Raw genomic sequence first — 10000 nt, 5'->3', positions numbered from 1 at the left:
CCATCTGAACTTTTAACTAACGTATGTGCTTTTAACTTCTCGTGTTGTTTTGTTTATCAATTGTTAGTGTATTTTTATCTATGCGTGAAGTTTCGGTTTTCATTTTAACTAGTTTGTAAATAATTTTTAGACTATTTTCAAATCAATTTAATTTATATTAGTCATTTATTTATTATACAGAACCCTGAAGATGCATTCTGCCGAATGCGAAACGCGTCGGAATAAGTGTAAAAATACTTCGCCATGTTTGTTCCTGCTCCTGCTCCCTGTGTATATATATTTATATATATATTTATATATATATATATATATATATATGATATATATATATATATATAATATATATATATATGAACACTTCACACGATCCTCCTTTTTCTACTAGTGTTGCAGAAGCGATCGCTTGAGTTCCCCCTTTGATATGCAGAGAGCATTTAAGTGTTGTTCAAATATCCGAGTAACTCGAATGTAATATTTGTTCGCACCTCCGCCCGACGCTGCCCTTTTGCTCTTTCATGAATTTTTCAATTTCTGTGGAGTACCCTCGCCTGTTTCATCAACGGAGAATAATTTATCAGAGTCGTTTTGGGGGGGTCGGATTTGAACTTGCCTAACACAATATTAAAAGAGGCTGGACTGGTTCGTTTGCATATCAGTTGAGTCTCTGACTTTTCATTTACATGTATATGTATATATATATATATATATATATATATATATATCATATACGTATATATAATATATATATATATATATATAAATAGATATATATATATCTATATATATAAGCTATATAGATACATGTTATGTATATATATACTATATCATATATATACTATATATATATATATATATATATATATATATACTAAGCTATATAGATACATGTATGTATATATATATTATATATATATATATATATATATATATATATATATATATATATACATGTATATATATATATATATATATATATATCTATATATATATATATATTATAGCTATATGTATCTATGTACATATATGTATGCGTGTGTATGTGTGCGCGCGTGTGTAGCCTACCTAAGTATGTGTGAGTATAATCATCTCGTCGGTAAGTTCTCTCCTCATATTTGGATTAAACCCTGGAGAGTACGATAATATTCACTGTCGTGTTTTTTCTTGTTACTGATGAAACATAAGAGAATGAAGCCCTTATGCAAATAGCCATGACGAGTTCAATGGCTTTCAACACGGGAGTGCCTATCTTTACACCATATACATATCTGTATGTTTGGAGCATTTCCGAAATCCTGTACATTTTGTCATTTGTGTTTTCCAGATGCTAATTTTTGGAGCACGTTCCCAAATCCTGTATATTTTGTTTTTTGTGTTTTCCAGTAAATGTTAATTTTGTTTAATTGTAGTAAAATTGAGTCGGGGTGCCCATCACAGAGGACGTTTTGAGTTTATGAGTCCCACGATTTAGATAAATCAGTAAAGTCCAAGTGCTGCTAATGTTGCTGAAATTGAATAGTTGTCTCTAAAGTTCTCAAGTCCGAAATCTAATAAAAAAGAAATCTTCCGGGTTCCCACTTTATAATTTCGTGTAGTTAGGTGTCGCTGTGCTTGATGATTATTATAAATATTTGAAATATTTGATGTTCCCTTCCACTCTAATGTTTTTACTGCTTAAAAGCAGCTACTGATGGTAGCCCAATGCTTTGTGATACTTTTACATATTGCAAGGATAATGCTTCCTCCCTTGACCAAATAATTGAAGATGGTTGTAAATAATCAGTGGGAACACGAGGTTATCTTTGCCCCATTCGCCATTTTCTCCCATTTTCTTTGCGACTCCAGTAAGAAATAACCAATCAATCAATCCCATTTTCTCTTATTCTTTGTCATTTGCTAAGAGAGGTGTAGCTATCAGTCGTTGCGGTATCATAAATTTTACATTTCATCGTAATCAAAGCAAGAATCTCTCTCTCTCTCTCTCTCTCTTTCTCCCTCTCTGCGAACTGCTCCAGCACTATCCCCAAACTTTTGCAGAGGAAGTTTTGTTTTTTTGTATACGAAACTTATGATAGCCTGTATACCATGTAGCTTTTTGTATAAGTTTCGCTTTCGTAGTTTGCTTTGGGTTCATTTTTCTCTCCCTATTTTTGTTACAGGAACTGAAGTTTTGCATTTTTATATTTCCTGTTGTAGCAGTTTACATATTGTTCGTTCGTTGTTTATGATTTGTCCATCAGGAGTTTTGAAAAAATAAATATTGCAGTTCTTGCGAACACCTAAGTTAAGCAACATTGATTTTCTCAGTATATTTTTTTCCATTTTTTTTTCCATGCTTATATATTTGCATACAGTAAGACTTTAAGATAGAACAGTTGTTCAATTATTCATTTATTCATATTTTACATGCTTGCTTTTAAACTTTGCACTCTTCCTTTCCTGTGCCCAGCATTTTTTGAGCAGCAGACAAAAAGCTCACTTCGATTATAATTTTTGATATGACAAATCATTTTTCATGTTTAAGGGGCTCCTTCGAATTTATATAAACGAAAGGTTTCGTTTCAATTTTTCATATTTCCTAAGTAAAAGCATGATTTTTATGATAAATGAAACTCGAGGCAGCTGATATTTTAAGCAGTTCAGACCGAAACGGAAGATTTAATATACAGTTTCTATAGTTTATAATTCAGTCATTTTAACGACCCTGTGGAACATCCCTTTTCGGTTTGTGTTTACAAAACTTTTACCTTTTCTTTTTACTAGTTTTTTTATATTTATTTTTATTTTTATTTTATTTGTTTATTATTATTATTTTCTTTTTTCTCCAAACCCGGACGCTTTTTTCGGCTGTTTGTCACTGTTGGCTCGTCAAAGCTTTACAACAATTGGTTAATTTTATTTCTTATGCAAAAAAAAAATTCATGTATTGTTTGTAATTCGCTATTGTTGTAATGCTATTTGTTTGGTCACATGTTCACCACATTTTCTTCCGTTCCTTTTTTTTTTATTATTTGATGTTGGGAATTAGCTTTATACTATTATTATATTATTATTATTATTTTTTTATTTATTATTATTTATTTTTATTATTATTATTATTATTATTATTATTATTATTATTATTATTATTATTATTATTATTATTATTATTATTATTATTGTAGTAAATTGTTGTTATGCTCTGATGCCTGTCAGTTTTCCTTTTTTTTTTTTGACAATTCCCCATTTTAGAAACGTTGAAACAGTCTCTCTCTCTCTCTCTCTCTCTCTCTCTCTCTCTCTCTCTCTCATTGGACGAGTGGGTTGCGAGCTCGCCTACCAATCTGGTAGCCCGAGTTCGCCAACGAACAACCAAAGGAATTTATTTCTTGTGGTTAGAATTTCATATAAAGTGGCTCGGATCCGACAATAAGCTGTAGGTCCCGTTACAATGTAACTATACTCTGTTTTTTTTTCATCTGTCCATCCGCCTGTGGTGTTTTTGTATGGTAACACTGCGTCCCGGGGTTTAGATAGTTACGCTATGTGTAAGTTTTAGGTAAATAAAATAAAAGGATATCTGGTGAACATTTGCAAACTGAAAAGTGTTTTAATAATTTACTGTATGCGAATTACACCGTGAATATTCGAAACAGGATATTATTATAATCGTTGAATGTTAGCTGAATGTAACTATCTAAAGCCCAAGGCCCGGACGCAATGTTATACCATACAAAAAACACCACAGGCGGATGGCCAGATGGAAAAAAAACAGAGTATAATTGGTTCCTAGTCACGAAATAAAACTCTAATCCTTCGGGCCAGGCCTAGGAGGGCTGTTATTCAGCACAGTGGTCTGGTTAAACTAAGATATACTTAACTTTCTCTCTCTCTCTCTCTCTCTCTCTCTCTCTCTCTTAATTATTGTTGGTAAAATTCCCATATCTGTAAGCTTTCATCATTCTCAAAATGTGTTTCATTTGTGAAAATCATACATTTAAAAAGATAATTCATTTGCATACACGATCTTTTCTTATGAAACTTCTGCTCACGTCGTGTTTAACAGATAGAATTCAGATATTGAAAGTGATGGGGTGTCTACTTGGCATTCCGTATTCACGGCGGCTTTATGTAGTACTTCTATTTTTTAATCGGCAGGACGTGGACGTAATTTCATTACGTAGGTACTGTTATGTTGAATGTTCTAATCCTTAGTGATTTTATACCCAACTACAATCTTTTTAAGTTAATTACCCTTATAAAAATCATACATCTCTCACACTAAAGAAAAATGATTAAGTTAAAACCAATGGCAAACTTGCGCAAAGACAATTTATGTTTGAGTAAATATTCTCTTTCACAAATAAAAAAATATATCAAAATAAAACAAATGGCAAACATTGGTAAGGACAATTACTGTTTAAATTAGGTTGAAGTGACAAAACAATACGATTCACAAGGAATAAATTGCGCAAACATTAATAATTTTAGTTTCGACCTATTATGTTTCGTATGAATTTTAAAAGACGAAGACATCATTATTTGATTTCTTTCTTTGAACTTCAAATGTACGAAATTTAAAGGGTAGGATGACTATGAATATTATTGCTTTAGTAATTTTGTACATTACCCAGTGCCTCCGGAAATTGTAATCATACATGTGCTTTTCCTGTTATATATATATATATATATATATATATATATATATATATATATATATATATATATATTATATATATATATATACCACTTAATCGTTCTTGAAAGCGTTTCAGGCTACAGAGTATTTCTGACGTTGACGTAACAAGATCCTGTTAAGGTAGGGTCCAATTCACTTCCCTAAGTCGCGTAATCCTCCCTTTGTTAAAGAGCGGAGTTTGTCTTCATCTGAAAGAGGAAATTCTTCCCGAGTCTTAACCAGGTTTTATAGTCTTTTTGTTCTTTATCTTTATATAACACCGTTCAGGCCAGTGAAACGCAAAATACAGGTGGGAATTAAAATGTCTTGCAAAGAGTCACAAAATCACTATACCCAAATCCTTTATTGCACATTTAGTACTGAAGTAGATTCGCATCAACCGTACATTTGATGTCTAGGCCAGTCCCTTACGACGCTCCTGATTGGCTGTTGATAAGCCAATCACAGGGTTGGAAACTCTCAGTCTCTCGAGAGAGTTCACATAGGCAGGATGTATGTTCTGCCTCTCCTGAAAGACGTATACATCAAGAGAGGTGGAACATATCAGATCCTACCTATGTGAACTCTCTCGAGAGACTGAGAGTTTTCAGCCGTGTCATTGGCTTATCAACAGCCAATCAGAAGCGTCGTAAGGGACTGGCCTAGACATCAAATGCACGGTTGATGTGAATCTACTTTAGTGCGCAGGAGTGAATCTACAGGCAACATGTATGGTCCCGTATTTTCTTTATGCGCTCACGCACACACACACACACGTTTATATGAACGGTTCACGTCATATATGTGTATGTCCGTGTGTATGTGTAAGCTATTTCACGTCTTGTGTTTACGTACTTATGTTATTTATATTCCTCGAGTAAAACTTCCAGACGATGTGTAGTTTTCATGTTGAAAGTCGAGGGTTTAGACTAGTGCCGTAAAATTGCACTCGCCTCTTTCCAAGGAGAAGAATATTTTAATTCCTTTGATGGTACGGTCTTTCACGTCCTTATTTCTCTACTTATCTCTCCCTTCTTTGTTTCTCCTCCACGTGGGCGTCTTCCATCCGTTTCCTCAAGGCATTCCGCCTTGCTTTGAGACAAGGTCGAATATCATTTTGGCCCGTCGCCACTTGAAGTCTCGCTCGTACTCCCTCGGGGAGAGAGAGAGAGAGAGAGAGAGAGAGAGAGAGAGAGAGCTTTCTGGTTTCCCTCTTACCATTTTGAGGCTGTTTTATTTATTTTCATTTTGAAAGTGATTTTAACAAATTTTTCCTTCCCAAGACGGAAGGAACGAAAATAGCAAAGGCTTTTTTTCAATTTAATGTTTCCACGCGTCGAGGGAGAGGAATTAAGAGAAATGAAACGTTTGGGAAGTGGAAGCTACTGGAGAGAGAGAGAGAGAGAGAAGAGAGAGAGAACCGCCTGTATAATTATTTTTGTTTAGGTCATTTTTTCACGTATTCGTTATTAAAGTCACCGATATATATATATATATATATATATATATATATATATATATATATATATATATATATATATATATATATATATATATATATATATATATATATATATAATAGTTAATTGCAGAGATTGACTGAATGACACACACACACACACACACATATATATATATGTGTGTGTGTGTGTGTGTGTGTGTGCGTGTGTGTCATCCAGTCAATCCCTCAAATAAAACATTTAATTTTTTAAATTTTTTACCTGTAAATGTAACCTTTCTTAATTGTAATATGTTTTAGTACCTTTCTTGAAATAACACGTAAAAAAGATATACCATCTCTTAACGATTAATCATATAGAGTTAACATCGTAAACTGTTAAAAGAAAAGCATTTAATTCATTCCACATATCTCTACCATATCTCGAGTACAGAGCTTGATCGTCTGTATGCCAAAAGATACAAAAGGAGAGAGAGAGAGAGAGAGAGAGAGAGAGAGAGAGAGAGAGAGAGAGAGGGGGGGGGGGTGGTGGCGGGGGGCGAGTGGTTGAGGGTGGGAATATCGAGGAAATTTCATTCCGTACGAGGAAATATTTTTACACTCTCTCTCTCCTCTCTCTCTCTCTCTCTCTCTCTCTCTCATTCTCACACACAAATGGACATGACCACCACTTGCATAATGTCTTAATTGGTCGAACCCATTTAAATCACAAAGAGATTTCGTTCTTAATTAGCCTTGTTCCGGTCATGTCCGAATTTCGTAGGGACAAGGGACCCTTTCCTTCAAATGAATGAGAATTCTCTCTCTCTCTCTCTCTCTCTCTCTCTCTCTCTCTCTCTCTCTCTCTCCTTCCTTGACTTTCCATCGTTATATTTGATCCCCTTGTGCTATCTTTCATAAGGTTGGTGGTAGGTGTTTATCATTCCGAGGAAACCATACTACGTTTTTTTAATTTTCATTTCCCCATAAAGAAATATGGTAGAGCAGTAATTAGTATTTGATTTGATGTCAAATGGTCGGTATTTTTCCTTATACTTTATTCTCCCATCCTTTTCATGAGGTAATGATGTAATTCACTAAGTCTAAAGCTACGTAGTCCACGTTCAAAGAATTCCTCAGTATCAGACTCTTAAACTGATCAACCCCTTTCGTTCCTTTTACTGTACCAACGTCCATATTCTCTTTCTTGCACCTTACTTTCCACCCTCTCCTAACAAATGATTCATAGTGTAACCTGAAGGATTTCCTCCTGTTGCAACTTTCAAACCTTTTACTTTCATTTTCCTTTTTCAGCGCTGAATGACCTCATAGGTTTCAGTGCTTGGCCTTTGACCTAAATTCAGGCCATTCATGAGGCGAATTATAACGTTTTGAATAATCAGCGAAGCGGGAAAAGGAAAACTGAGTAGACACTTCCCTCTTTTTCTGTCTCTTCTTGATTGTTATAATTCAGTGCTTCTCTCAGTTAAAAAGCCTCGTTTCAGTTGGGAGTTACGAACAAACAAGATTTCCTTCTCAGAATCTCTGGTGCTCACCCGAAGCAAGGCTTTCAAACCACTCATGCTAAAATCCCTTAAAGGTAAGCGCATTACCTTTATGAAACACGTAAAATTAGATATTACAAGCAATATAGCTTGCGAAATTAACTAAACAGGAAAACTAGCGCCTCAGTGGCGTGGTCGGTTTGGTCTTGGCGTACCACCTCGGTGGCTGCGAGTTCAATTCTCGGGCATCCCATTCAGGGGTCAGAGATGTGTATTTCAGGTGATAGAAGTTCACTCTCGACGTGGTTCGGAAGTCACGTAAAGCCGTTGGTCCCGTTGCTGAATAACCACTGGTTCCATGCAACGTAAAAACTCCATACATAACAATCAAACAAATAAACGGGAAAACGATTTCAGTAGACCTCTTACTTTCGATCAGAAGACACTGGTCCGCTGGTATGGTTGCTAGTGTCGTGGCATGCCGCTCAGGTGTCGCGGGTTCGCGCCTCCCCCATGGTCAATGAAAAATCACTGGCTTTGTATCATGATCAGTTACTGCTGCAGTGTGGGATCTGCGGTGGGTGAGGTTGAAACCAGCATTCTTACAACATTCTTAGGAAGCTTGAATTTCAAGTCAGTGGCCCCTATATGGGTTTTTTCCATGTGATTAGGTGTTTCCATCTACTGAAATTATCATGATAATAATAATAATACCATTAAAAGAATAGGCACGATACTAAAATGCATTTAGTTTTGAGAATTAATAATATAAATTTTTTGGCATTACCGATTCCTGCCTGATACGCCAGACTGTGAATAAAACCACTTCTCACGCTGGGTGATAAGCCTTTCTTTATTCACTACCATACGTCCACACGACTAAAATAAGTAAATGAATGAAGTAAATAAATGAAATCAGCTAAGCATAAAAAATGAAATCATATCAAATAAATAAAACTATTTGTCTTGTCCATAAGTAATGGTTATTATCATCCTATTATTCATTCAGGAACTTCCCGCCTACTGTTTGACTCATAGAATCTTTTGGCGTTCTTTCACTTAGGTAAATTGGTCAACACAATCTGTCGTTTACCATTTCATATATTCTAAATATTCGCCTGAATGATTTATTTATAGTACGGGTTGACATCGCCTAATAAAAAGAGAATTCTTGGAAGTAAGTGAAACAATTTGTCCTCTGGAATAAGATACTGTCTTTGCACCTAACAACACATAAAATGAAGGGAAGAATATTATAAAATAAAAATAAAATATGATAAGTTGCTTGAAAGACCACTAAAAAAAAAAAAAAAACGCTCATTTCTGAATCTGGGACGCTAAGTTTCGACCCCTGGCCCCTGGAAACTGCCCCTGGAAATCACGAAGCGATCTTATTTTTACGTCCAGAGCTTTTATAAGCATTGAGTATGTAAATTCCTTTTCCACTTTCAGTGTAATCTTCTCCAGGCGTTACTCAGGAATTATGGTGTTCATGTTATCGCGGGACTTGAAAAGTGCATACAACTAAGAGTCATTTTTTAGTTTTTCGGATGTAAAGCTATTGACACTGGTATTTAAAAATGTTGTGAGTAATTGTATCGCTTTTACAGTAACTAACGGTTCATTATTATTATTATTATTATTATTATTATTATTATAAATATTATTATTATTACTAGCAAACATATATATACAGAAATTGTGTATGAAAATTCACAAACTAATTAAGTCTACGGGCGTAACCAATCTCGTTTCACGGGCAGAACCAGCTCCGTTTCAGGGAATCTCTTCTCACCCCCACCCCCTTCAGAAGTGGGTGTGGTAGGTAGGATGAAACCCCAATATAAACCATCTTAGGGGGCCCCACTATAACCCTGCCAAGTTTCACGCCCATTGGACCAGCTTTTTGGCCCTGATTGAATGTCAGATGGACGGACAGACATTGCGTCCAGATTATTATTATTGTTATTCACATGATGAACCCCCACATTCAAATGGAAGAAGCCTACAAGGGTCATTAACTTGAAATCAAGCTTACAGAAAAAAAATAGATCAGTTATCAGAAAAAAAGGACAAATTAATGAATATAATAAAATTAAATAAATAGTCTTTTTAAAAATATAAAGTGAATTGTATTACCGTAATAATCGCATTTCTTAGCGTTTCCATTAGACATGATATTGTTTATACAGCATTACACTGGAACCCTTTTTGACAGTAAAAATCTTTATTCGTTTTTAAATTCATCTTAAAACGGATACCTTATTTCCTAGCAGCCAACGAATACAGCATAATGAGTGACTCATGTTTCTAAATTTACAGCGTAAAGATTTAAATCACGTTCGCTATCTTCGCAGACAGTTGTTTTTATTCTATTTACTTCGTCATCTCAGTTTTTTTTAT

This window comes from Macrobrachium nipponense, chromosome 8 (genome assembly GCF_015104395.2).
Source record: "Macrobrachium nipponense isolate FS-2020 chromosome 8, ASM1510439v2, whole genome shotgun sequence".
Taxonomy (NCBI): Eukaryota; Metazoa; Arthropoda; class Malacostraca; order Decapoda; family Palaemonidae; genus Macrobrachium; species Macrobrachium nipponense.
Note: the sequence above shows the minus strand (reverse complement) of the source record.